General features: G+C 43.6%; 1 protein-coding gene and 1 non-coding gene across 2 annotated transcripts in view; one reads left to right on the top strand and one right to left on the bottom strand.

Annotated features, from left to right (window-relative positions):
• Bmp6 (bone morphogenetic protein 6) overlaps positions 1–25,942 on the top strand; it is a 157,281-nt gene that overhangs the window by 31,046 nt on the left and 100,293 nt on the right. The window lies entirely within an intron of this gene.
• Trnai-uau (transfer RNA isoleucine (anticodon UAU)) lies at positions 22,440–22,513 on the bottom strand. The gene has a single exon. It is a non-coding gene; the product is annotated as a tRNA-Ile (tRNA).

The following is a 25,942-nucleotide window of genomic DNA, read 5'->3' on the forward strand; positions in this document are numbered from 1 at the left end:
CTCTGCAGATCTCTGGGGCTTGCTGTGTAGCTCCCCTCTTCCAGTGTTCCACTCTGAGGTGTAGCTGCCCTGGCCTCCCCTAGCTCCATCTTCCAAACTCAGTGACATTTCTGTCCCTGTTTGGTAGCCACTCCTTGGGCTGCTGTCTGAACAGACTGCTATCTAGTCTGGAACAATCATTGGACTCAGGTCACTTGTTTAGTAAGTTTGAAAGGTTTTCTAATTGTTTATGGCAGGAAAGCAATTCCACAACAATTAGTCCTTCATGGACAGAAGGGGAAGTCCCACTGTGTGGAATAAGGAAGTTGAATTGAACACTCTGCTATGTGTGAATTTTGTTTTGTTTGCAAAGTGTGTACTATGGTGTGTTTGTTTCCTACAGTGGCTGTAACAAAGTACTGCAGACCGGGTGGCTTTGAAAGGTCTCTCTCAGTTCTGGAGGCTGGAAGTCTGAAACCAAGGTGTCATGGCTGTGCTATTTCTGAAGGCTCTAGAAGAAAGTATGGTCCATGCTCTTCTCAGCGCCTGGTATTACTGGCAGCCCTTGGCATTCCTTGGCTTGTGGGAGCATCACTCAATCTCTACCTGCGTCATCACGTGGCACGTTCACATGCCTTTTCTGTGTCTCTTTCCCTCCTCTTTTAAGGCCATTAGTGTTATTGGATTAAGGGTTCATCCTACTCAAGTATGACCTCATCTCAATTAATTATACCTACAAAGACTTTCTTTCTCAATAATATAACATTCTGAGGTTCTGGGAAGGATCTGAATATTTGGAGGACATTCTTCGACCCAGAGTATATGTTGGCAACTATGAGTCCCAATGTTCCTTTGATCCTTTGATAAAGAAATTCTTGAGGCAGAAACAAGACTAATTTCTGATATGCTGCCTGCCTCATTTCCAGCGCTCTCCCCATGCCGCACCCCACCCAGCAATCCATCGGTGTTCTTTTACAGTTGCACAATGCACCCAAAGCTTCATCTTCATAAATAAGGAATGCCTGTTTCCTGGTAGGCCCTGGACGTCCCTGTACCTCATAGCAGGGAGGCTGTCCCACTCTTCTCCATTCTCTTAGTCATGACGGCCATCTCCCTCCCTAACCCTGCTAACAGGGACGCTCCAGGACAGCTCACATATTTTAGAATCCTGCCTCAGATTATCTTCCCCAGTTTCTTTGTGTTGCACTCCCTCACAACAATGCCTATTCTAGATCAAAGCTCGGCAGACAAGAAACAGAATCTTGAGAAACCGTTCCTCCTGATAGAGAAGCAAGCCCCCGCATTGGGAAGACACAGATCAAATCAAATTGATGCCATTTTCAAAACACTTCCTATGTTCCCTTACAGAGTTATAGCTCAGCTTTTTTGGGGAGAGATGAAAGATGATAATGCACACAGGTTCCAGCATCTTTGTGAGCTCCTATTGACAAGGTGAATGCAGGTCGAGTTGCTGCCACACTCAGATAGTGACAACCCAGCACTCCAGGCAGAGAACTGCTTGAAGAAACATATTCTCATTCAAGGTCAGAAGTAACTGGCAGCCTTGGGAATAGGTTCAGTCAATTGTGACTCAATACTCACCACCAGGCACTTTTTTAAAGACCAAAAAATTTCGTCTGGGTTTCTGTTCGGTCTTTGCAGGACCTCATTAGATCTGTGTTTTGGCAAAGCGCCATACTGACAACTCGGGTTTGCAACCAAGCCTATTTAAAACAAGATCCACAGAACCCCTCTCCTCCCTCCAGGACCTTGTGGTATTTTTGTGCATTCATTTCACCTTCTTTTGAATAGCTGTGGTGGCGGTGGCTAAAGGGTGCAGCTTTAAGATGCCTGAGAGGGGTCAGTCACGGGAGGCTGCTTGCCAAACTTGGCACATAAGAAGTGTGCCCCTTGGGTCAGGCTGTACCTTGCCATTTTGGCATCCTGTCTTCTCTGCCCTGACCACACACCCCCGCACCCCTCTCCACGGGCTCACGTGCACTGGTAGTGGAGCCAGTGTCTCCTCAGTGCGATCATCTCGTCCACGCTGGTGGTTCGAGGAGTGGCTGTGTGGAGGAGGTGGGGGAGACTTGCCCAGGCAGACTAGCATGAGTGGCTCTGCTCTGCTCTGTGCTTCCCAGCGGCCCAAGAGCTCCTAAGAGCGGGAACTCTCTTATTCCTCTTTGCGTCTTCATTGTCTAGCATGGTGCCTGCCCCTGCCAACCTCTGGATTAACTTCCAAACTGTACAAGGAGGGTTTCCTTGAAAGAATAACTTTCTGGCTGTTGGTTTGGGATGATCTAGCTGTTTCTTGAAGTTTCAGATCCTCTAAGACCCCTGTTGTCATGTAAATCTGCTCAGCACTAGTAATTCCATCAATCTTGTCAGGAACCCAGAGTCAGGCAGTTCAGACATTGCTACAGAATAATTCCACGAGGTTCACATTCTGCCACCTGGTTCTGTGGGCAACTCCAGGCAGAGGAGACCCATGAAGACATGAAGTAAAAAAAAAAAAAGGCAATTGATACTGTGGCAATTAGAACTCAGGCCTTTCCCCAGAGGTCTTCAGCCACCACCCAGTTTGCAGAAATCCAGTGCGCACTGGATCTCGTCCTGGTTTTGCCACTGACAAGATAGTGACCTTAGAGTCGCTTAACCTTACTAGATTCTAGTCCCCTTGTCGGTAAAAGACATGCTCTTTAAAACCCTTCTAGCTCCAAACACTTGCCAGGAACCTGTTTTGAGTTTTAACTAATGGATCCATCAAGGGATTACGCAAATCAGATTTATTTATTTATTTTATTTAATTTGTTTTAGAAATGGGTCCTCCTGTGTAGCTTACAGTGGCCCAAAACTTCTGGAATCAAGGGATCTTCCCATCTCAGCTTCCCCAAGAAGCTGGGACTATAGGCATGTGCCACTGCACCTGGCTCATATCCAATTTAAACAGCTTAAGTGAAGTAAAATAATTTTTTTAAAAAAAGGACTTTTAAAAGACTTACTGATTCTTTACTTGATTACATTTAAGAAGCCAGACTTTGAATTTTTTTTTTTTTTTTTTTTTTTTTTTACAGCTGGTATGATAGACTTGTGAAATTGTAATATGAAGTGGAAAAGTATAATTTATAGGCCTCTTTCCTGGATGTCTTTGTCAGTTTGCCTGTGGGTACAGGGAGAGAGTCAGAGTCCAGTGGGGAGCACGGCTTCCCACCTTGACTTTGCTGCTGGTTGGCTTGGGGTGTGACACTTAGCTCTCTTAGACCATAGTGTTTTCACATAGAAAAATGGGTGCCTGGTAAACAAAATAAAAAAATCAGAGTCTCAGGTGCATCAAAAAGTTCTCTGTGAAAAAAAAAAAAAAATGTTATCTTGCAGGGTCTCCCAAGTGAGTTTCCTTTCCCAGTACTGTACTTAGTGGGTCAAAAGTGTCCATTTGATTTGTAAGCTCTAGGCCTATACATGTACTGTCCCTTCTGCCCAGATTCACAACTCCAGCCGATCTGAGCAGCAGCTGGCACACCTTGTTTGAAAAATCGGTTTGGCCCTTGCCTTATATTGAACCCTGGAGTTGCAGTGTGAAACAATATCCTCTTCCAAGTTTCAAACTTTCTTCTCCTATTTAATGCTTTTCTATGTAACATTTCTCAAAGACTATCTTTGGATTACTTATACACACAGCTGTTTTATGAGACTATGTTGGAGTTTATGAGTCAGATTACTGTTACCAAAATGTTTGTGAAATCACTTCTTAAGTCATATATTTGCATCATGTACAACCTGTTTGACAATCAAAACATTATGCCCTTCAGCACTTGGCTGGTCATGATAGTAAGTTTTCCAGTCGAGTGTTCCAACATAATATAATTGGGCAGTAGACAGAAAGAGCACAGTTTATTATTTTAGCATAGAATTCCAAGGACCTTTCTCTTTTTGTAAGATTGAGAAGGACATGTGATATTCTGTAATAGACTCAGTGTGATCAATTAATGGCATAGAAAAATTTCAGTATAGTTGGGGGATAATCAAGCCTAGCTGTGGTTGCTATTTTGTGCAGCCAACAGGGGTGGAGGACTGGACTGGCCAGGGCAGAAGACAGTGACAGAGCCTCTGAAATGGTGAGCCAGGAGCACTGCCTGCCTGTGACTGTCCCTCCGTCTTAGGATCACACTGACACTGAGTCTCCTTTATTGGCTCTTAGCCAAACTTCATGGCAGCCTCTTTCAAGGCAAACTTCTCCTTTAAGTCCTCTTGACATCTTCCAAGTGGGCCCAGACTCCCTTCCTCCAAGGCTTAGTCCCATTTTATTTGCACTCTCTGATGGCTCAGTTGTCATTTAACTTCTCATTGCTTCCACTTGTTTGTAACCTCCTTGAGGACAGGAACTGCGTTTTACTCACCTCGGATATGTTTCAAGGAAAAATGCTGTACCCGATTCAGTTGAGAGTAGCCATGTGTCAATGTTATTTTTCCAAGGACACATCCAGGCCCAGCTGCTGACTGGATCCTAGTTGGTTTGCTTTAGTCACAAATTATCTTCCGCAGTAATACGGAGCACCTGCCATTGCTAAGGTGTGGTGTGGGGGAATTCAAACCTTTTTGTGGTGGTAATCTTTGCCCTCTTGGAATAAAGGGGTGATAGAAGTATGCTATAAATATTAGCTGAGTAAAATAGTCACAGCATTTTGGAGAAATGTAAACTTGGTCTGTAGCTTACTAATTTTTCTTTCTAGATCTGAACCTGATTTCATCTGTAACAATGCTTAGATTCTGATTTAGTAAGTAGAGGCAGCTCAGTGTGCATGTCCCAAATGCGTGTATCCACATTTCTTAAGTGTTTTTCCAGTGGCCACACAGGTGAACATCCCTAATCTGAAAATCAGAGATGCAAATTGTTTCAAAATCCTGAAACATCAATATGATGTTCTGATCATCAGTGTGGTGACCCCAGTGGAAAATTCTACACCTGACCTCATGGGACAGGGCACGGTCAAAATACAGGCACACTGAAAATAGTATCTCTTGGCTATGTATATACAGTGTATGTGAAACTTAAATGGGTTTTATGTTTAGACTTGGTTCCCCTCCCCAGGATATCTCATTGTACATATGCAAATATTGCAAAATTGGGAAAAATCCAAACATTTCTGATCCCCAGCATTTTGGATGAAGGATTCTCAAACTGTAATATGTCTTAGCAACACACTGATTATGCACCTGATCCTTACATTTCTTCTTCAGGGAAGTAGTGATAGGATGGTAACTGGGCCTTGGTGGTTGGCTAGGTGTGGCAGCTGCCTGGCGGCACAGATGTTCATTGCAGTTACAGAATCCTGGGAGTCTGGGGAGGGGCCTTTTGCCAGCTAAGCAATGTAGCTGGGGCTCATTAAACTTGATTGTGCAGTTGAGGCCCAGTGTTTCCACCTGACCACTGAATGTCTGTGCCTGTGTGTGTGTCCCCACTCTCTGCAGGTACTCCTGAGGCTTCTGGAAGTCTGGAACAAACAGGTTGACTCTTAGAAACCTGCGTTTTAAAGTACAAAGCTTGTGTCTCAGAAGCAAAGTTTAGAACTTGGAGAAAGTTCTCCAGTGTTTTCAGCCCCTGCTGTCTGTGGCCAACCCTGGGAGAGGAATAACACAAAAGAGATCTCAAAGAAATGAAAGCACAGGACAGCCTGCACTTTGAAACAAGAGCACTGTTCGTATTCCTTTTTAAAGAAGGCTAAATTTCTCTCTCTTTTTTTAAACAGAGAGTATTAATCCTCTTATTACTTTTATTTTAAAAAATTAGACGGGAGGCAGTCTTACAAGCATAAAAAGCAAAACAAAAACCAAAAACAAAGTAAGAAGAAAAAGTATTTTTCTAAACAGAAAAAAAAATCCAAGGAAACATCCCGATTTTCTTTTGTGTACTAACCTTTACCCTTGTCCTTTTAAAACACCGCTTTAAAAGAAAGAGGCTGATGGGTTCATGCACAAAGCAATTTGCTGCAGGGAAGAATGTGCTAGACACAAAAGCGTGGTTTGTGATTGTTGACATCCAAGTCTGCTATGTCATGTCCGGGCAGAACCTCTGATGGACTCCAAAGGACTCCTTACGGGGCTTCCCCCTTATGTTTGGGACGTGGGGACACTGTCCCTCCTTGTAAGCAAATACAGGTGCAGATGGTGAATGCAGGTGTGGCCACCAGCCCTGCCAAAAAGAAAAAAATATCTGTCCATCTATAGAATTTGGAGTAAATAATACAAGATTCCCGCACATGGCAACCTTCTCTCTCTCCGCCCTCTTGGCTCACAGTGGTGGCAAGTTATAACTGGGCTACAAGGACTAATATATTGTGTAGTCTAGAGGGGGAAATGCCAAAAGAAAAGCTCGGCTGGATCCAGCGAATGTGTCTTGTGTTCATTTCTAGGCCTGTAAACAAACACAGCTGTTGAGTGAGGGACCTGTCCTCAGAAACGGTGAAAACACAGGCTGCCCTGCCAGAGCCATCGCAGCAGGGGGGCTTGTTCTGGAGTGGGGGTGGGGCTCAGCAGGCGGGGCGCCTGGTCCTCTGTCTTCCAGGATACGCTGGGGTGAGGAGAGCTGAGGCTGTGTTTCCAGCTGAGGCAAATGCAGAGTTCGGAATGGAAAGGCTTTGAGGGAGAGGAAGTTTGAAAAGTCATCTGCTCTCCTCTATTTTTAACCTTTGTTTCTTATACAAGACCTTGGCTACCTTTTTCTGAAGGAGATGGAAGGGAACTTTCACCGATTATTTTTAAACAATTCGCAACTTCAAGTAAAGAGCCTGAGGAATTCATGAACCCAGCAGCTTATATTTGTATCATTCTTTGCTAATAATCAGTTTTGGGCCGGACTCCTGTTTCATTCTTCTCACTGCTGTGGAAACTGGTTTATGATATCTAGAAGTACCAAGAGCATGTTGGCACCGTGGGTCCGTCATTTACATGTCATTTGTACTGATAACGTTATGTGGAAGTGAGACTTCTGCATTGTGGCGGACTTCCCGCTTCTGGTTACTGGGATGGCATGTGCCTTAGCAAACAACGTAGCAGCAGGAGGCCCAAGGGAGACCAGATGAAGGCAATAAGGGATTGAATTTGTGCATGAAAATGTTGTTGCCTTGGCAATTGATGACTCGAGGAGTCTACTCATGTCTTCAATATTTAGCAGGCATTTTTTTTTTTTTTTTTTTTAGCAGGCATTTATTAAGTATTTACTGCATACAGGTAATCAGTTGCCCTCACGGCCATATCTTTTCTCGGTAGTGTGAGTTTTGTGATGAATTTGAGTTTGATTCATTCCCAATGATCTTCCTCTCCATTCCCTCCTTTCAATGTCATTTTCAATGAATCACCGCCCCTGAAGACCCCAAACTGAAAGAAATGGTAAGGAGATGGAAATGCTAATTACTCTGATTTGGTCATTTCACATTGCATGTATATATCAAATTACCACACTATACTCTATAAATATATACAACTATTATGTATCAATTAAAAAAAAGAATCACTGCCCTGGCATGGTCCATTCTTGAGATTGCAGGCCTTGATTCTCAATGATTAGTGCACATCCCTCTGATTGCTTAAGGTAGTTGACTGGCACAGGGATGCTCATGAACCGAGGTTGTGGGTTCCTTCCCTAGATAGTTCAAGTTTCCCAGGGAGGGGGAACCCCAACTCATTTGATCACACTTATTACCTGATGCCTCAGGATTATATTTTCTTTTTCTTTTCTTTCTTTCCTTTTTGTATTCATTTCACATCCATAAAGTGGGACTGAAATCCAGGGTCTGGTACATGCTGGGCATATGCTCTACTATTGAACTACATCCCCAGTCCCCACCCCTCTTTTTCTGAGATTGGGTCTTGCTATGTTGCCCATCCTCCTGAGGAATGGGGACTATGGATGTGTACCACTAAGCCCAGCTTGCCTCAGTATCATAGGAAGGGCTGTGTCATAATGTGATGGTACAAATATCACCATTCCAAGTCAAGGGAAAAAACCTCCCTGCCCTTGCTTTTGAACTTGGCTGCTCTTTGCTTGGTCTAGTTAGCCTAACTTGCTCTACCCTCAAACCTATCACTGACACGAATGTGTAAGTGCATCAAAAATCCACATTAGCCAATGGACACTTATTGCCATGCCAGCAGTATCATCTCCCAAGGACATCCCTGATTCCTGTCCCTTCATGAGCCTGTCAGCCTGACCCGTGTTAGCACATGCTGGTAGATGGCAAACATGTTATTAATGGCTGCTGCCACTGATGGCCACAGACTGTTGACATAAGAGAACCCAAATTTATTACAGTTCTTCAGAGGACAGGTTTGACATGCATCTCACTGGGTTAAGGTGGAGGTACCCACGGGATTGGAGCCTCTGAGAAGAACCCACTTCCTTGCCATTCCAGCTTCTAGAGGTCACGTGTATTTCTTCTCTGGTGGCCCCTTTCTTCATGTTCAAATCCAGCAGAGCAGCATCTTCATATCTCTCCCTGACTCTCACCTCCACTTCCCCCTCACATCTCCTCCCACTCTCTTGTCTCCCTCTTTCTCTGACAAGAGCCCTTGTATTGCACTGGGCCCAGCTGGAGAATCCAGGATGGTCTCCCTATCTCAAACTCCACCACTTAACTCTGCCTGTGTAAGGTCTCTTCTGTCCTCTCAGGTAACATATTCACAGGTCCCAGAGTTTGGGATGAGGACGTCTTTGTGGGGCTAGAAAGTGTGGGTGGCATTATTCTTGAGGTCTTCATGGTGACCTGTAATTCCTAAATTCTTTCTGTATTTAGTGTGTGCTTCCAGTTGGTGTTTGGAGCAGATGGGCTGAAGATCCTGTGGAGACTTTTGAGGATTGCATTTTGTCTGCAGATCTTCTGAGTGACTTTGCAGTCTACCTCCAGCAATGAATTAAATAGAGTGGGTTCTTTGACATCATTACTTTGAAAGTCATAGACTATTTCTTTGTTCCCAATGTAGACTTGATGTTTCTAAGAATTGTTCTTGAAATAACATCAGAATGTACTTTGAAGGCACATCTTCAATGTCTTTATGATCACATGAAGACATTTAAGATACCTTCCCCATCCTGTCGTGAGCTTACTATTCCATTTTGAAGACTGAAAAAAGTCAAGTGAAAAACAAGAACAAATAAATACTGTGTTAGTCTGTTTGCTGCTGCTATAACAGAATACCATAGACTGGGTAAATTAAAATGGTAGAACTTTATTTGGCTCATGGTTTTGGGAAGTCCAAGAACATGGTGTGGGCATCTGATTTGACATGATATGGCAGAGGGTGAGAAAGCGTGTGAGAGACAGAGAGAGAGGCCAGACAAACCATTCCAACTGTAACTGCCCCTCTCCTTTGATAAGGGCATTGATCCAACCCCCATGACCTAATTTCCTCTTAGGGATTCCACCTCTTTATACTGTTACAATGACAATTAAATTTCAAAATGAGTTTTGGAGGGGATCTTCAAACCATAGCAGATACCTTCTGCTAATTACAAATGCTTCAGCAAGATATAGACCAATGGGTATGGAATAGCATTGTATTTTGAAGCTGTTTCTATGCTTATTATTGAAGATAATGAAATGTCCAAGTAGGTATTCATTTCTGTTTGGGAAGTTAGTGTGTTTCTGGGTTGGTTTTTGAGCTTCTTTTGGCACAGAGATCTTTCTCAAGCTGTCTGGTCACCAGAGAACCTATGTTACTTGGATAGTGGAGATTTGGATTCAATAGGCGTGGGGATAGGACGTTTAGGAAACTCACTTGTCAGTTGTTTTTTCTCCCAGATACAAATCTGTAATTTCTTGCATTTGTTATCGTCAGTGAAAACTCAATACTGTTAACTCATTCAAGCCAGAAATGATTCTTATTAAGGAACCAGTTGATCAGTCTTCTGTATCTGGTGGTTGGTTACAGTGATTTCAACTTTCTGATCTGATCATTCCATCATCTTTGCTTTATCTGAGTCAGTTTCCAATGCTTGCTCTCTCTTTAGGCTATGTTTTTGCTTTTTAGTTTGCCTTGTAGTTTTTGTTGAAAGCTAAATGTGATGTGCTGGGAAATATAGGCCTTTAGTCACGTGGAGGGCAGGCATTGTGGGGGAGTCATTCTATGGTCTGATAATGGGGGTTCAGTCTTCACTAAAGTAAGCCTATACCTTGGGCTGTGAGCTTCATAAATGCATCTCAGTTGTTTTCTCCTCCCTTCAGTGATACCGGATGGCAAGAGTGGGCTGAAGTTGGCTGTGGCTCTTCTCTAGGGTGGAAGGCTGCAGCTGGCTGGAGTTGGGTACTTCCCTCGCCTAGGTAGATCAGCTCTGGCTAACCAGTTTCTCCTGAAGGCAGACCTCATTAAGAGGAGCCCAGTGCTCTGATGTTTTTCAAAATGGTTCTTTCCCCACTCCCATCAGTGTGAGCATGAGGGGATTTTTCTGTTACTCCCTGGGAGGACCTGGTCAAGCTCCTGAAGCTCATAGAAGTCTGCCTTCACCTTGACTGGGTCCCCCTTCAACTCCAACCCTTGGACATGTCCATGCTGAGCCTCCAGCCATTCATCAGTTACAGCCCAGGCTTTCCTGACTTGGCACTGGTGCCCTTGGAGTTTTCTGCTCTGATAAGTTGTGATTCTCTGCATCCACCTGTGTCCCCACCCACCTGGGGCAGGAGTTTGCCCTGTGTCCTCATTCACTGATGAACCTAAGCAGAACTGTTGATTTCTTTTAGTTTTGCTCAGCTCTTTGCTTGTTAAGACAGAATGCCTGCCAGCACCTTCCGTGCTGGGCTGGAAACCAGAAATGAAATTACTTGTGCCACTTGTGTTTGGTGCCTGCCTTAGTTGGGATGGGGTCTCCTGGGTTTTCCCAGAACTTAACAGGTCCTCTGGGTTCTGTTGCTTTTGCACCTGCTCCTCTAGGCTAGGCTGTCTTCTGGTGTTTGCCAACTGCTCTGAGCTTAGGGCTTCAGCCTGGACTTGACCTCAGCTCCTTCTGCGTGTGTGCCCACTGCCACCCCCATCCTTGTTAACCGTAGTGGCTCCTTTGAAATGTCATCACCCCAACCAGTCTGGCAACACCTTGTGACATCTGTCTGCCAAGGGACCTGAGGGTTTCTCTCATTTCGGTAGCTCACTGAGCATGTCTGTTCTACGCTGCATCAGCATTTTTGTTGTTGTTGTTGTTGTTGTGCTGGGAATTGAACCCAGGGCCTTGTACCTGCGAGGCAAACACTCTACCATCTGAGCCATCTCCCCAGCTCCCACATCAGCATTTTGAGGAGCAAAGAAATCTCTCTCTCCCTTGAACTCCCCTGATACTTTATTTGTGCTTCTCTTGTTCTCTTCGCAGTTCATTATGTCATGTCATAGTTATTGACATCCTTTTCTACCATACTGTAAAGTATAAAATCAGAGGCCAAAGATAGTGCCTTCCTTATTGCTGTGATGTCCAGTACGTGAAATAATACCTTGCAGTCAATAAGTATCATATGGCAGCTTTATTATTCAATTAGATAGAACTAGAGAAGGCGTACACCCCACCCCCACACACCAAATATCAGTAAGTGTGTAATGTGTAAAGAGGGAGGGTGCAGGGAAGCTCTGCTCACCAGCTAGCTCTTCATGGACTAGACTGGCCAAAGTGGTGAGTAACCTGGGAATTGCTGTAGGCGGTGGTTCTCAAACTTTGTTTGACATGAGAATAACTTTGGGAGCTGTGAAGAATCCCATGCATGTTGCCCCCCATCCTAATTCAGTTGTGGTAACTGGGGGTGCCATATCTGGGAGCTAACTGGGCATCAGAATCCTTCAAAGATTTCCCAGGTGATTCTCCACTACAGCAGTTTGGGAGCCACTGGGTTTTGCATCTGGCTGTACTGAGTTGGGGTCAAGATCAGCACAGATGTGTTTGAGCTTCATGTTCTTATTAACATGACCTCTACAAGTTTTTTTTTTTTTTTTCCTTCATTTTCTGGCTTTTAAATTTACAACCTGAAAGAAAGTGACCAAATTATATTGTTATATTGTGTGCTTGGACAGATATGTAGCAACAAATACCACCAATATGTACAACTATAATGCACCATTATGGAAAAATAAATAAAATCTGAAAGACTTAACTGGTAGGGTCACACAGAAGTAAAGTATGGGAAAATACTTATGGTAGTTACCACCAGAATTTTGGAATTTCAGGGGGGCACATCTTTGGGGGAAAAATAGTTACAATATATAAATTGTAATTTCCAATTAAAATCATTCTTTAAAATATAACGTGAAGATGTTGATTTCCCTGGATTTTTGTGGTCTTCCATTATTTACAAATAAAGGTGTTTTTCTTTCTAACATGCATAACTCATCTTTCATTGTCTAGGATCTCTGTTAAATAATAGCGACCATGGTTATCCTTGAAAGTAGTGATTGATGTAAACAGATTTTCTAATGTTGACTCATTGTTGCATCCAGTAATAAACCCCTAGTCATCATATATAGTTATTTTAATAAATAATATTTAGCATCTTTGGATAGAGTTAAATGAGATTGATTTTTTTCCCTATGCTTGCCCAATTGTGGCATCAGGGTTATATGGCCCCTTAGAGAGTCCACTTAAAGAATGAGCTTGGAAGTTTTCTGCCCTTCTTTATTTTAAAATGCCATGGAACCGTTTAAATAATACAGTATAAAACTTACTTAAAATAGGGGAAAAAAATCAGCCACATCCTGTTTTTAAGTGGTTGAACATACTTTCAAGTGAATAGATAGTTAAGTGCTTATTCAGTGATGCGAATGTAGCTTACATCATTGTTAAATACTAGGTCCTGGTGGTTTGGTTCAAATAATAGTGGAAAAAAAAAAACCAGTAAGGAAGCATTGAAACCACATGTAACAATGGTTCCCCTCTCCCTGGGCATTATGGCCCACTGAGTACCGACTGGAATTCTCAGACCTGGGTTATTTTGTGTGTGTGTGTGTGTATGTGTGTGTGTGTGTGTGTGCGGGCGCGTGCATGCACATGAGTTTATTTTTTGTCTTTTTTTTGTCCCCTTAATGTTTTGTCTGTCATCTAAGTTCTGGACATAGGTTGGAACTGGAACAAAACTCAAAGGGAGAGATTCTGGATCAATGAATGCAAATTTGTGTACTCGAAATATTATTCTCAACATAACTTTCCTGTGGATTATGATATTACCCATACGCTTCCCTAAATATGCTCCCTGTTTTCTGAGCCTGTTTAATTATATACATCACCTGGGGTACTTGTAAACTTATAGATTCCGGGCCCCATTCCAGATTTATTAACTCAAATTCTAGAGAAGGGGGCTGGAGCTGTGATGTTCAATAGTTACCCCAGGTGACCCCCATTATTAAGGGAGCTTGGGAGCTCATTTCCTTTGTAGAAATAGCATAAAATCCATGATAGCTGGAATTCCCAGCCTTGAAAAGAATCAGTGAGGGAGGTTTAAAAATCCTAAAGTCCATCCTTGCCCTGCATTAAGTGGATCCATCTCTGGAAATGAGTGCTGGCCATCAGGATTTTTACAATGTTTTGCCATTATTGAGAGCAATTGCTGTTCAGAATTCCTGAGAACTGAGTGATATTCTTTGAGATAATTTTTGATTCCTGGGCTCACTGGAAAGCCAAGACTGGGTATAACCAAGTAGACTGTGTCTTTGCATACCAGGAATGACACCAAGACTTTTATTATACTCCAATTTTTATTTTTGCTTCATTGTCTCTTCTTGGATTTAATTCTGCTTAAACTCATATTGGTCAACCAAGTGAAACGTTTGCAGAAAAACGAATGTATACGTGACACATAGTAAATGTTCATTACTGCTGGTAAAATCCAGAAGTCAGCTGTTGGCCAGCTCCCTACATGGGAGGTAGTTAGGCAAAGGTAGAACCAGAAGGCAAGCAAAGATTAACAGAACAGGTATTTCTGCTCAGCATTTCCCAGGTAAATTCTCCCTAACTTTAAACAGTTCTTGGGTAGAACTGGTCCCTGTCATTATCTCCTGACTCTCTTCCTAAGGTCCAGTGACCAACAGGTGACTGGCACCCCCTTCCCCAGCTGATTAGCACATTCTTTCTTTCTATACTTTGTGGAACTCTTGATCTGCTTACCCTCATGCTTTGCAGGCCTGGGAACTAATCTATCTCTTTATGTTGGCTTAGCTTGTCTTAACTGGATTCATTATGGGTTGATTTTTTAAAATTTAATTTTCCAAAGGCAATTTTACTTCAGAGGCGATTCTTCACTATAGCTCCTATGTTAACAGTCAGGAAAACGACAGAGAAAAATACACAGTACAACCTAATGGGTTCTGTTGTCGTGGAATTTTGCCCAACAGATGCCATTTCTGGAGTTTCCACCGTGCAAACTCCTGAGTAGTGCATGGAAAACCCCAGCGTGGTCCTCCCTCTGCCCTGCATCTCTGTACCCACATGGATGTCAGCTCAGGAAAACCAGTTTTACTCTTGATTATGGTGTTTTAGGCAAAGCCAGAGGAGTTCCTGTATTCCAGAGGGAATTAGGGAAGAACAGAAGAATAGGCAACATCTGGAATCAATAGGGTTCACTCACCACAGTCTCTAGAGAAGGTGACTGGACAGGGATCTAGGGAGTCAGGGGAACGTGGGGGTCGCCACGGAGCATATCCAATCAGACAAGATCAGGAACAGGGGAAAGATGGGGAAGCCACACGACACCATGCATAAACGTACTCTCAGAATGAATAGCAAATTATTGAAATGACTTCAAAGGGGGCAGAGTGGTTTATTTCCATCCACGTGTATGTATATTTGGAGAGTTGCAGAAAAGTTTCCTAAGGCCAAAGGATTTATAATGGATAGTGGTAAAGGGAAATATGATTAAATATGGCTAAACTTAAGCATAGGACTTAGAAATTTAAATAATAGATAATTCCAAGGTGAGCCTTCTGGTTTAGTTGATGCGTGTGCTTATGACTTTTTCAACACAGCTGGGTAGATTGGTTGGAATTGCTCTTTGTTTCCTTTCTTGCATTTGGTCTTCATATTTAGGCTGGAGTCTAGGGACAGGTTCTCTCCCTTCGTTTCTCTCTTTGGGAGAGCCTTCTCTTGGGGCTTATTCGAGCTTTAGGGTTCTAGCATATTTACCAGGAGGTAATAATTTCCTAGGAATGTACAAAGTGGTCAGGAGCCCTGAATGCTTTGTACCATCACCTCTGATATTTCCAGAGGGCTCCACATAATTTCAGCATAAGGGAAGGCTAGTCCGGAGCCAGCTTGGGGAGTGGACGGGGTGGTTAGTAGTACAACCTGAAATGGCTCTTGCAGACCAGAACAAGGTTCCCTTAGACATTGCTTTTTGTTTGTTTGTTTTTTGACAAAGAGGCATGCATGCTGTTCCGTCCATTGTCAATTTGCTTCCTCTCTTTCCAGCTCTTCCCTGTCCAGCCAGGTAATTATATCAAAATGCAAGCAGGTGGGTGAGACTGGTGCTAATATAGGGACAACTTCAAATTCTTATTTATCTTAAAAATGTAAGTTGTTTGTAAACAAAAAATATTTTATTACATCTGATTATGCCTCGCTGTGGTTGAAAAGCTGGCTTGAAGGAGGCACCTGGAAGGGGCTGTGAACTAGGCCATTCATTGCTCAGTTGCAGGCAGTAGGAGAGGTCCAGAGAGGCGGGCAGCGAATATCAGGTTGGTCACTTGTTGCCACCAAGCACATGATGGCAAGAAAGAGAGGGAGATGGCCAAAGGTGCTGAGCAAAACCCAGTCAAAGAATGAAGGAACATTTGATTCTCTGCCACGAACCTGGCCCACCAGGCATGCGAGGACATTTCATCTTTGATCATCCCTGAGTGTCTGGAATTATCCTCATACATATTAGAAAACTAAAGCCCAGCCTACTGAAGTACCTCTTTGGGGTTCCCTTGGCTGTCAATGGCAGAGCCAGGATTTTCACCCATTTCTTTTGACTGAAATTAACCAAGAGCTGCCAGCTCACTTGGTGAAGGAATTCATTTTGAGGACAAATGGGGATTCCTAGGAATTCTGAAAAGGGAGATATTATGGTTTGGATCCTAAATGTCCCCCCAAAATTTGTGTACTGAAGACTTGGTCCCCGGGATAGTAGTGTTTAGAGGTGAGGTCTTTGGGAGGTGATTGAATCACAAGGGTTCTGAACTCATGAATGGGTAATCAATTACTGGCTTCATAGCTTAATGGGTTTTGGGGGAGGGGTTTTGTGGCCAAATCTCTCTGCTTCTTGGTTGCCATGCGGTGAGCAACTTTACTACATGCTTCCTCTGTGATGTTCTGCCTCAGTGTATAGTCTAAAAAACAACTGAACCAAGTACCATGGACTGAAAACTGAAACTGTGAGCCAAAACTCAACCATTCCTCTTTTTAGGTTGATCTTTCTCAGGCATTTTCTAACAGTGACGGAAAGCTGACTAACACAGAATACGCAGGATCTATCTCAGAAGCAAGATTAGGGAAGTGTCAGTATTTAGAGGAAGTGGAGAGGGACACTACATACAACTGAGGACAGTTGCTGGCATTGTCATGAGACTTCTGGGAAGAGTAGCATGGTTGGGGTGATAGGCAAGGCAGCTGGTATACTTGTTTTGTGGAGAAGAGGACTTGGACTCACTCTGGGATTCTCTAGAATGGGCATGATTCAGAGTGAGATGGGACTTCCTGCTCCCTGCCTGCCAAGGCATTGCCCTGTGGTTGGAATGCTCTCTGGTCTCTGGATACAGCAGGTGCAGTAAATCGGCTTCTGCATTGCGCCACCCTCCTGGTGCCATTACCTGAGCCCAACTCCAGTCAGTTCCAGCTCTTGGTATGATCACACTTCTCCAATCAGAGGTGCTTGTGGAAGAGTTGAAGTCGGAATGACCTTGGAGAGTGGGGGAAAGGCAGGTGCTTGAGGCATCCACATGCTGGTGGTGCTGATCTTGTGAACTCAGCATCAGCATCCTGTTTCCCTGATTGTGCCCAAGATGGCATGTGATCCTGGGGTCAGTGCCAGGTCAGTGGTTTCCACACTATTCGGGGCATGGTTCCTTGAGGAGGTCACTTCTGGAGTGTTGTTCTGGGCACGGCTAATGGAGGACCAGCCTCAAGTCTGTGTCTCTAGTACTTCCTGTGATTTGGTAAAAATCCAGTTGCCTAAATTAAGATCCTTTCTAGGCTGGAGTAGGGAGAACCTGGAGCCTGGTCTCCTGGTTTCTTGAAACTTCTGGGCTACTGCAGAGCACCAGGTGGGGACCAGAGAAGAGGGAATAGGGACCTGGCTGCTTTGAACTTTCTCTGCAGTTTAAGAACTTGAGATACAGTGGCTGAAATTTTCTGTATAGTCAACAGCTCATCAGGGTAGGAAAGGAAATTAAGACACATTCTTTCAGGAATGCTGTGTATTTGACTGATAAGTCCCTGCTTCTGCATCCTTTTGAATTGTTCAATTATATGACAGGCATAGATGAGAGAATTCCAAAAACCTAGATCATATATGTTTCTGGGATGGATGGAGATATAAGGATAAGTTTGTATCCATGCCTCAAAGAATTTGAGACTTTTTTTTTTTTTTTTTTGAGGAGACAGGTGCACAGAACAAATACATGCACAGTTTTTTAATTTATGCATAGCATTTATGTAAAAGATCCTTTCTATCTCAAGTTTGGGGTTTTGTGGTGCTAGAGATCAAACCTAGGACTTCACATGTGCTAGGCAAGGGCTTGACCACTGAGCCACACCTCCAGCCCACTAGGTTGGGTTTTGTTATCTGCAGACTCTGAATGATACAGACTAGGCACTGCATTGTGGTACCTACATATTCTCCCTACTGGGATTGCAAGGCAAGTGGGCATGGGTGCTTTTGGGACCGTTCTCACCTTCCCTCCTCTCCTTTTCCCCTGCTTTCTTCCTGCCTTCTTCCATTCTTTGTTTCACACAGACACACACACACACACACACACACTTTAAAACTCTGAGATAAGTTCAGACTTTCCCAAAAGCTGTGAAGTCTTTGAAATGGTTTGAACTCATTGGGTGAAAGAATTTAAAGCAGTTGCAATAGCCCAACCTGAAGCTGCATCCACCTTCCCATCTATTCCATCACGAGAAAGGCATTTCCCAAGTATTGGGGGAAAGAACTAGAATCCACACAAAGACCCAGGCTAGTGTCTGTGCCATGTGACATCCATAAAGCAGGAACCCAGGGGTATGTTTTTTGCTACTTTGCCTTCCTCAAGCCGCATTAGTGAAACTGCTCATATAGTTTTGTTTTGATTTTTATTTTGGGTAATAATTTGGTATGAAGACAGGAATGAGGCAGGTGCTGATGTTATCACTTCGCAAAGTGGCACTGATGTCTGGGTGGCAGTGAGTAATTGCAGCAGGATGTGAATAATCAGTAACTGTGTCTTGTGGTCGGGTAGGTTGCACAGAGCTCTGCTGCTGTTCTCTGCTGGGTACTCTGACAACTTGAAAGAATGCGGGTGCACACGTCCAAGAATTTCTTCAAACTGCTTCACAACATTTGTATGAAAGTGTTAGCGGCAGGTTGCCGGTTTGAGCAGAGCCGGAGCAGAGTGCTGTGTTAGGAAACACATCAGACTTGGACACAGACAGCTCTTTCGAGTCTTAGCTCTGAAATCCTAAACCTTCAGTGTGTTACTTAATAACTCTTGGCCTTGGCGTTCTCATTTGTTGAATGATGGGGGTTGAATGGATCATTCTGGATTCCTTTCTGGCTTTAAATGTCTCAGTCTGTATTTATTACTGACCCTGGTGGCTGCCATTCTAATCGTGTGGGTTGACTGATTTATTCTTGGGTGGGCTGTTGGGTAGACCCTTTGCACATAAATGAGATGGTAAGATGTCTCCCTGCGCCTGTTGAATTCAGGTTTTTCTGATGCCACCCCCACCCATCACACGCTGATGACAGAAGAGTCCCCACTGAGTTTGAGTTCAGGCTGTACCTTAGAAATGTTGAAGTTGGCCTAAATCCACCATGTGGCCCCCAAAGAATAATGTGCAGTGCAACCTTTGTGCTTTCTCCTGATCCTGGGGGGATATTTATTCCTTGTTACGCTCATGAACCAAGAGTCTGAGATCCCGGGAGAGAAGTGCCTCTGTGATGGATTTTTACCATAATCGCTGGGAGGCCAAGTCAGAATTATGTACAAAGTGTGGAAGGGCCCACTTTGATTCACTCTGTTCTCGGCAGATACTTACTGAGTGTGTTTTATGTGCTGGGCACTGTGCCAGGGGAAGCAGGAGAGGTAAAGCTCTTGGTCCTTAGGTCAGAGGACTAGATAAAAGGGAAATGCCAACTGGTATTTCTTAGGGCACATCCTAACAGGGCATGGATCCAGGAAAAGCATCCTGGCTCCTAGAGCTGTTCTGAGTTTCACCGGGCACTTGGAGGGCACCGAAGGTGGAGGAATAATTCCGCCGCTGTCGTTGCCTTGATAACAGTGAGAGACAGGTCCAGGGGTCGTCGCAAGATGAGCAGTCCACATCCCTTTTCTCAACTCTGCTTTCCTCGGTTTGGCCACCTGGGAAATCACAACCTGCGCCTGGTGCCTGCAGCGACAAGGTGGAGAGAGCAGCGCCAGTGTGTGGGGCCTGAACAGTTATCCCCACTTGCCATTTTCCAGAATGTGTGCTGAAAAGCTGCAGGGGCTGCATTAATAGAGATTATACTTTTCTTTTTTCAAAACAGGATTCCAAACATTTGAAAAGATTTATTGACTGCGAGACTTAAAGTCTTTTCACATTAAGTGGCATGTGAAATTCCTAACACTAGCTCTAGGGTTATAAAAACCAGAAGGAAGGAACAAAATAGCAAAATAGGTCCAGTCAGTCAATGCTAATGGCTTTGAGAATCGGAGAGGGCTCCAAGAGGAGCAGGGAGCAGGGTGGAGGTGTGACTCTAATCAGAATGCTTTGGAGGTGGTGGGAATTTTTAGTGGGGCCACAGCTGGCCAGCGGCGGGAATGAGGCCCAAGTCCTCTACCTTCCAGTCTAGGGTACCTTCCACCTGCTTCAGTGGGGCACCTTATCCTTGGAGGGCTCTTGTCTTATTCCATTTTCTGTTGCTATGACTGAATACCACAGACTGAGTATTTTAAAAAGAATAAAGGTTTACTTGCCTCGTGGCCCTCAAGGTGTTCAAAGTCTGGTGGCCATATCTGGTGAGCTCCTTCTTGCCGGTGGGGATTCAGCACAGTCCTGTGGCAGTGCAGGGCATCACATGGTCCTAGTTCAGGCTCTTCCTCTTCTCATAAAGCCACTGTCCCATTGGATTGTGGCCCCACTCTTATGGAGTGTTAACCTTAGTTACTCCCAAGGGTCCCACCTCTAGATACCATGCTTGGGTTAAGTTTCTACTCTGTTTTCTCACCTTACAATGGGAATTCATTCAACTTGAGTTCTGGTGGGGACTTTGAAAACACAGCAGTTCCTAAGGCATCAAGGGTCAACACAGCACATGTCCCTGGGCCCCCGATTTTCCTCACTGATAAAGATCTCAAGGCATTATTCCTTTATTAAAACAAACACGGATGTATCATGGAAAAAAGTGGAAGTTCACCGGAATATCTAGATAATGCATGACATGTTAAAGGAACTGTGGGCGTTTGACTCAGCTGGTGATCTCTAAATCATAACACGTGCTCCAAAGAAGACCTTGGAGGGGAAATTTGAGGGTAGTAGGGCAAGCAGCTCCTGAGGCTCTGGAGACCAAGTTTGTATTCTGGAAAGGTCCAGAATACCCACAACTGCCTCCAGGATTGTGCCAACCGCTCACATACTGGATCTCTTGCATTCCTCATAGCATCGTGCAGATATTGTTTTTTGTCAACAATACGTCTGTTTATTTTACTGTAAAAAAAGTAACATTTGAAGTTATGTCTTAATGAGCACAACTAACTTGAGGAAGAGGTGTTCCTCTTCCTATGAGACTGCTGGTGGTTGTCAAGAGACTAGTTTATGTCCCCAGTTACAGGACTGAGGCAAGTTCAGCTCTGATTCAGTTTCCCTTCCAAAGACTTAGTTCAGTATTTAAAGTCTGTGATTCCGGAATGAAACATCTGAGGCAGCGAAGAATGCATCATTATGTCATCTTTTAAGAGAAATTCTATTTATTTCTGATAAAGTTGCTATGCATTCATTCTGTTGATGTTGGGATGAAATAGCACTTCAATTGCAATACTTTCTACATTTTTAAAACAACTCTAGATAATGCCCTTAATTTGTTATTTGACCTGGGGAGGAAATGAAGGTAAGTTTTACGACACTTGGAGATGGTTTTACATTTTAGGGGTGATTACCCAAGACAATTAAGCAAAATTCAAAGTCATACCTAAAGAATTTAGTCGTTGAGACAGTTACCTCAGTGATACATGAAGAACATTGAATTTCTAGCACTGCCTTCCTTCCCCTGGTTCTCTCACTTTGGTTTATGAGCTTTCACCAGTTGATCCTGGACTGAAACATTTAAAGAAATTGTGCAGAAAGTTTGATGTACAGATTGAGCACCTATAATCTGAAAATCTGAAGTCCAAAATCTGACACTTCTTGTGTGCCAACATGACACTCAAGATGATTTTGGAGTTCGGAACGTTTCATATTTTGAACTTGCAGATTAGAAAGTGATCCATTGTAGGCAAATATTACAAAATTTAAAAAAGTCCAAAACACTGCTGGTCCCAAATTCTTCAGATAAGGGATACTCGACCTATAATAAAAGAGAAATTAACAGAAGAGTAACATGAAGCTCAGTAGGCTGGTAAACTTCTTTCTTGGGTCTTAGGAAAAGGGTAGTGACTGAGGAACCTGTCCATCTTACATCGACAGCTCACCTCCTCCCGACAGCCTGTCTTCCAGGGTGAAGACGTTCTTGGTGTCAGTCAACCATCTAGTCACTAGGGTTGTTTCCTCAGTTGCCTATTCCCCAAAACCTGCTCCGATGTCTCATTCTCCAACTTTACTATAGGTGGCTGTCAAGAGTTAACATTTTGACCTTTAAAATTTAAAAAAAAATTTTTTTTAAAGGGTGTTATTTTTAGATAATGGATACGTTAACATTTTTATTGTTATAGGTTTTATTTGTTATAGGCTAAACTAAAATAGAGTAGGGTGAGTTGAGTCCTTAGGAAAACAGTCTGGCTGCCTCTGGAATATCTAGTTCCAAATTTTCTCATTGAAGATCAGGCATCCACATTAGCACAGTATATGGGGGGTTATTCTGAGGAATTGTCCATGGTGTGGGTCTTACAGCCTCCCCTGAGGGATTCCCTCAGGGAAGTGAAGTTCATATGGCTTGATCAAAGAAGGAAGTCTTCCACTAGACGGTTGCTCATGGAATTAGAGGTGACTTCTGGGTCCCTGGACGTGGTGCAGTGAAGGAAGTCAGAAGACCTGGCTGAGGGGGCCAGGTCCACCCTGGGTTCCTTTTTTTTGGGGGGTGCTGGGGATCGAACCCAGGGCCTTGTGCTTATAAGGCAAGCACTCTACCGACTGAGCTATCTCCCCAGCCCCCCACCCTGGGTTCCTGATGGTGTCTCTCATTTGCATCTCAGCTGTCAAGACCATCAACACTTAATATGTGCATGCATCACACATGCCCACATGTCCGGACTTCAAACAGGCAGCCGTGGAGGCAAGAGAGAGGGGCCCGGACACAGTTTATTCACTGTGGCTTTCCAAATGATATAAGTACTGCATGAATTCTTGCTTTACCAAGAGCATCTTCTTCCTCCACAGAACTATGTGCCAAATAAGAGTGTCCCCTCTCTAGCTTCAGTGCATGTACTGGCAAAATGAATGATGCAGAGGAAATCAAATTCTTAAGGCCAGTTGGGTGAAAAGGAAGTGCCCCGTTTCTTAGAAGACCTCTGGCGTTTGCAGCTCCGGGAAGGGAGGCAGGAGGGCGGGCCTGGGGATCGGTGGGAGGAACTCAGGTGAACATTAAAACAAACACACAAACTGAATGAAGACCTCTATCTTTCTGGCATCATTCTTTTTTAAAAAATAAACAAACAAGGGAGAAAAAGCTGAAAGTAAAGCATAAAGTATAAAACCCTGGTAAACACATCAAACTACCAAATTAGTCCTCTGTGCAAACAAATCTTTATATTTGGAGCTGTAACCATTTTGGGAGGGACCTTTCCCAGAGGTTGCTTGCTTAAGGGGCTGGGGTGACTCTTCTAAACACTCTTCAGGGCCCTGCCCGAGACGCAGCGCATACATTAGTTGGTTGGTATTTTCTTTGGCTTAAAGACTGGTAAGTAGTGACAACATTGACCTTCTGGTGTTTTTATTTTATTTTTTTCCCTCTCTTCCCAAAATGAGTACTAGCAAGTTTTATATAAGGGGCATTACCTGTTAGTTTAGAAGTCTGGTTACATCCTCTCCATCAGAGGTACATCTCCTTAGGGAGGACAAACGTGACATTTGGAAACTATTTTAAATGACTGTTTACTGACTGATCATTAGAGCACAATATGAACCTTTGTGGGAAGAGATGTATAATAGAAGTCTTGTCACGTCTCTTAGTATCCTCATCTCAAAGCAGTGGCAATACATCAAATAAAAGCACATGGCTGTTGGAGTAGCCTCATCCAAAATGCTTGGGACCAGTACTGGTTCAGATTTTGGAATATTTGCATAGACTTTACAGGTTGCTCCAAATGATTTTTTTTTTGTGTGTGCTCGGGATAGAACCCAGGACCTTGCATGTACTAGGCAAGCACTCTACCATTGAGCTATACCCTGAGTCTTTAATCTGAAATCTTCTGAGCATCAGAAAGTTTTGGATTTTGTTCTCAGACTCAGGAAGCTGAGAAAGGAGGATGGCAAGTTCAAGGCCAGCCTTGGCAACTCAGGGAGATCCTGTTTTAAAGTTAAAAAAATTTTTTTAAAAATGGCTGGGAATGCAGCTCAGTGGTAGAGCACCCCTGGGCTCAATCCCTGGTACTGCAGAAAAAAAAAAAAAAAAAGTTTTAGATTTCAGAGCATTTTGAAATTTGCATTTTTGGGTGTTCATTCAGTATGTAGATAAAAATGCGTAACTTGAAAATATAAGCATTCCTAATACCTAGCACGTACCGGGTGCTTGCTATGCACTCAGTGTTATACCCTGTTCTTTAAGTGTGCGTGCCAGTTTGATTTCTTCAATCCTTGATGCAGTTGCAATTATGTCCATTTTATAGATCAGGAGCCTGAGGCATTGAGGCTTTAAAGAAGTTCGGTGCCTTGCTGAAGGCCCCACAGCCAGCCCTGGCCAAGTCCAGGTGTTTTGGGTCTCCAAATGCCCTGTCTGGCCCCAGAGGAATTTGCTTCTCTTTAAGTAAGTGAACATGGAGCTCTTCCTAGACATCATTTCAGTGGCTGTGAACTTCTCAGATTTTAAGATCTGTCTCTCCAGATAGACTTGAAGGAAGTGGGGAAATTGGAACAGTTGGTATCACCTTAGGGTTTCAGACTTAGAAAAGAGTTTGAGATGATCTTGTCTTACCCTTCCACTGTTCTTCAAAGTGACTTTCCCAAAGTCACTAAGTTGGTGGCAGAACTTGACTTAGGTTTGGGACCCTGACGCCCACTGATGCCATCTGGCCTTTATCTGATCCATTTGAGGGGCCATTACCTCTCCTTCCTATTACCTCCATTAGTTATTTAGTGTTAGTCATCCTCTGGCCTTACTGATTGTTTTCTTCTGTATTCATGTCTTAATTTCTCTCACAAGATTTTGTACTCTCTGAGGACAGGCACTAACTTCTTTTTTGTCCCCCTCCAAGTTCATATCTAGTTCCTCCATCATGTAGTTACTCAAATATGTTCACCCAGTTGGGTGTGGTGGTGCATGCCTGTAATCCCAGCCACTCAGGAGGCTGAGGCAGGAGGATCGTGAGTTCAAAGCCAACCTTAGCAAAAGCCAGGCACTAAGCAACCAATGAGACCCTGTCTCTAAATAAAATACAAAATAGAGCTGGGGATGTGGCTCAGTAGCTGAGTGCCCCTGAGTTCAATCCCCAGTATGCACCCCCACCAAAAAAAAAAAAAAAAAAAATCAACCAAAAATGAAAAATAAAAAAAAAAACAAAACCCAAATACAGTCACCCTTAGTATCCATGGGGGACTGGTTCTAGGACCCACCGTGGATACCAGAATCCATAGATGCCCAAGTCCCTGGCAGAGTGTCTGCATTTAACCTGTGGACATCCTCCTGTGTACTTTGTCATTTCTAGATTACTTATAATGCCTAATAATAATGTAAACACTATGTCAATAATTGCTATTCTGTATTGTTTAGGGAATAATGACAAGGAAAAAATATGTTCAGTACACATGCAATTTTTTTCCCAATATTTTACCCCTATTCTGTGGTTGACTCTGGGTGGGGAACCCACAGATATGGAGGGCCACCTGTGTTTGTGATTTTAGGGTTGCAATAGGCAGGCCATACAGCTGTGCAGCTTGGGAGAGTACTGTTATCTGGCTCCAGGACTAGTGGATGGGTCATCTTGGCAAGGTCTTTTGTTGTTTGTTGTGTTTTTATTTTGTGGTGTTGGGGATGGAACCCCCAGCCTCATATCTGCTAGGTAAGTGCTCTACCACTGAGTCACACCCTAACCCTGTCTGGCCAGCTGTAGATCCCTTCGGGTCTCCCTAAGGAACTAAGTAAGAAGACTGGTGCTTGCCTTGTGGCCAGGGGCTAGCCCAGCAGGTATTGGAGTGGGTGCCTCAGAAACCTGATGTGTCACTGAAATGCCAGGTGACCATGGTACCCCCTGGTGGACGCTCACATTAACCATCTCAACTGGGGGGAATTATCACTAATGAGATTTTAATTTGCAAATGCTACACTCATAAAGACGGCTATAAAAAGTCATGCTCTTACACAGAGTTTTATAGGTTCCCAAGTGTTCTCAGGTATACTCTTCCATTCATCTGCTCCATGCT

This window comes from Sciurus carolinensis, chromosome 7, assembly GCF_902686445.1.
Source record: "Sciurus carolinensis chromosome 7, mSciCar1.2, whole genome shotgun sequence".
NCBI lineage: Eukaryota > Metazoa > Chordata > Mammalia > Rodentia > Sciuridae > Sciurus > Sciurus carolinensis.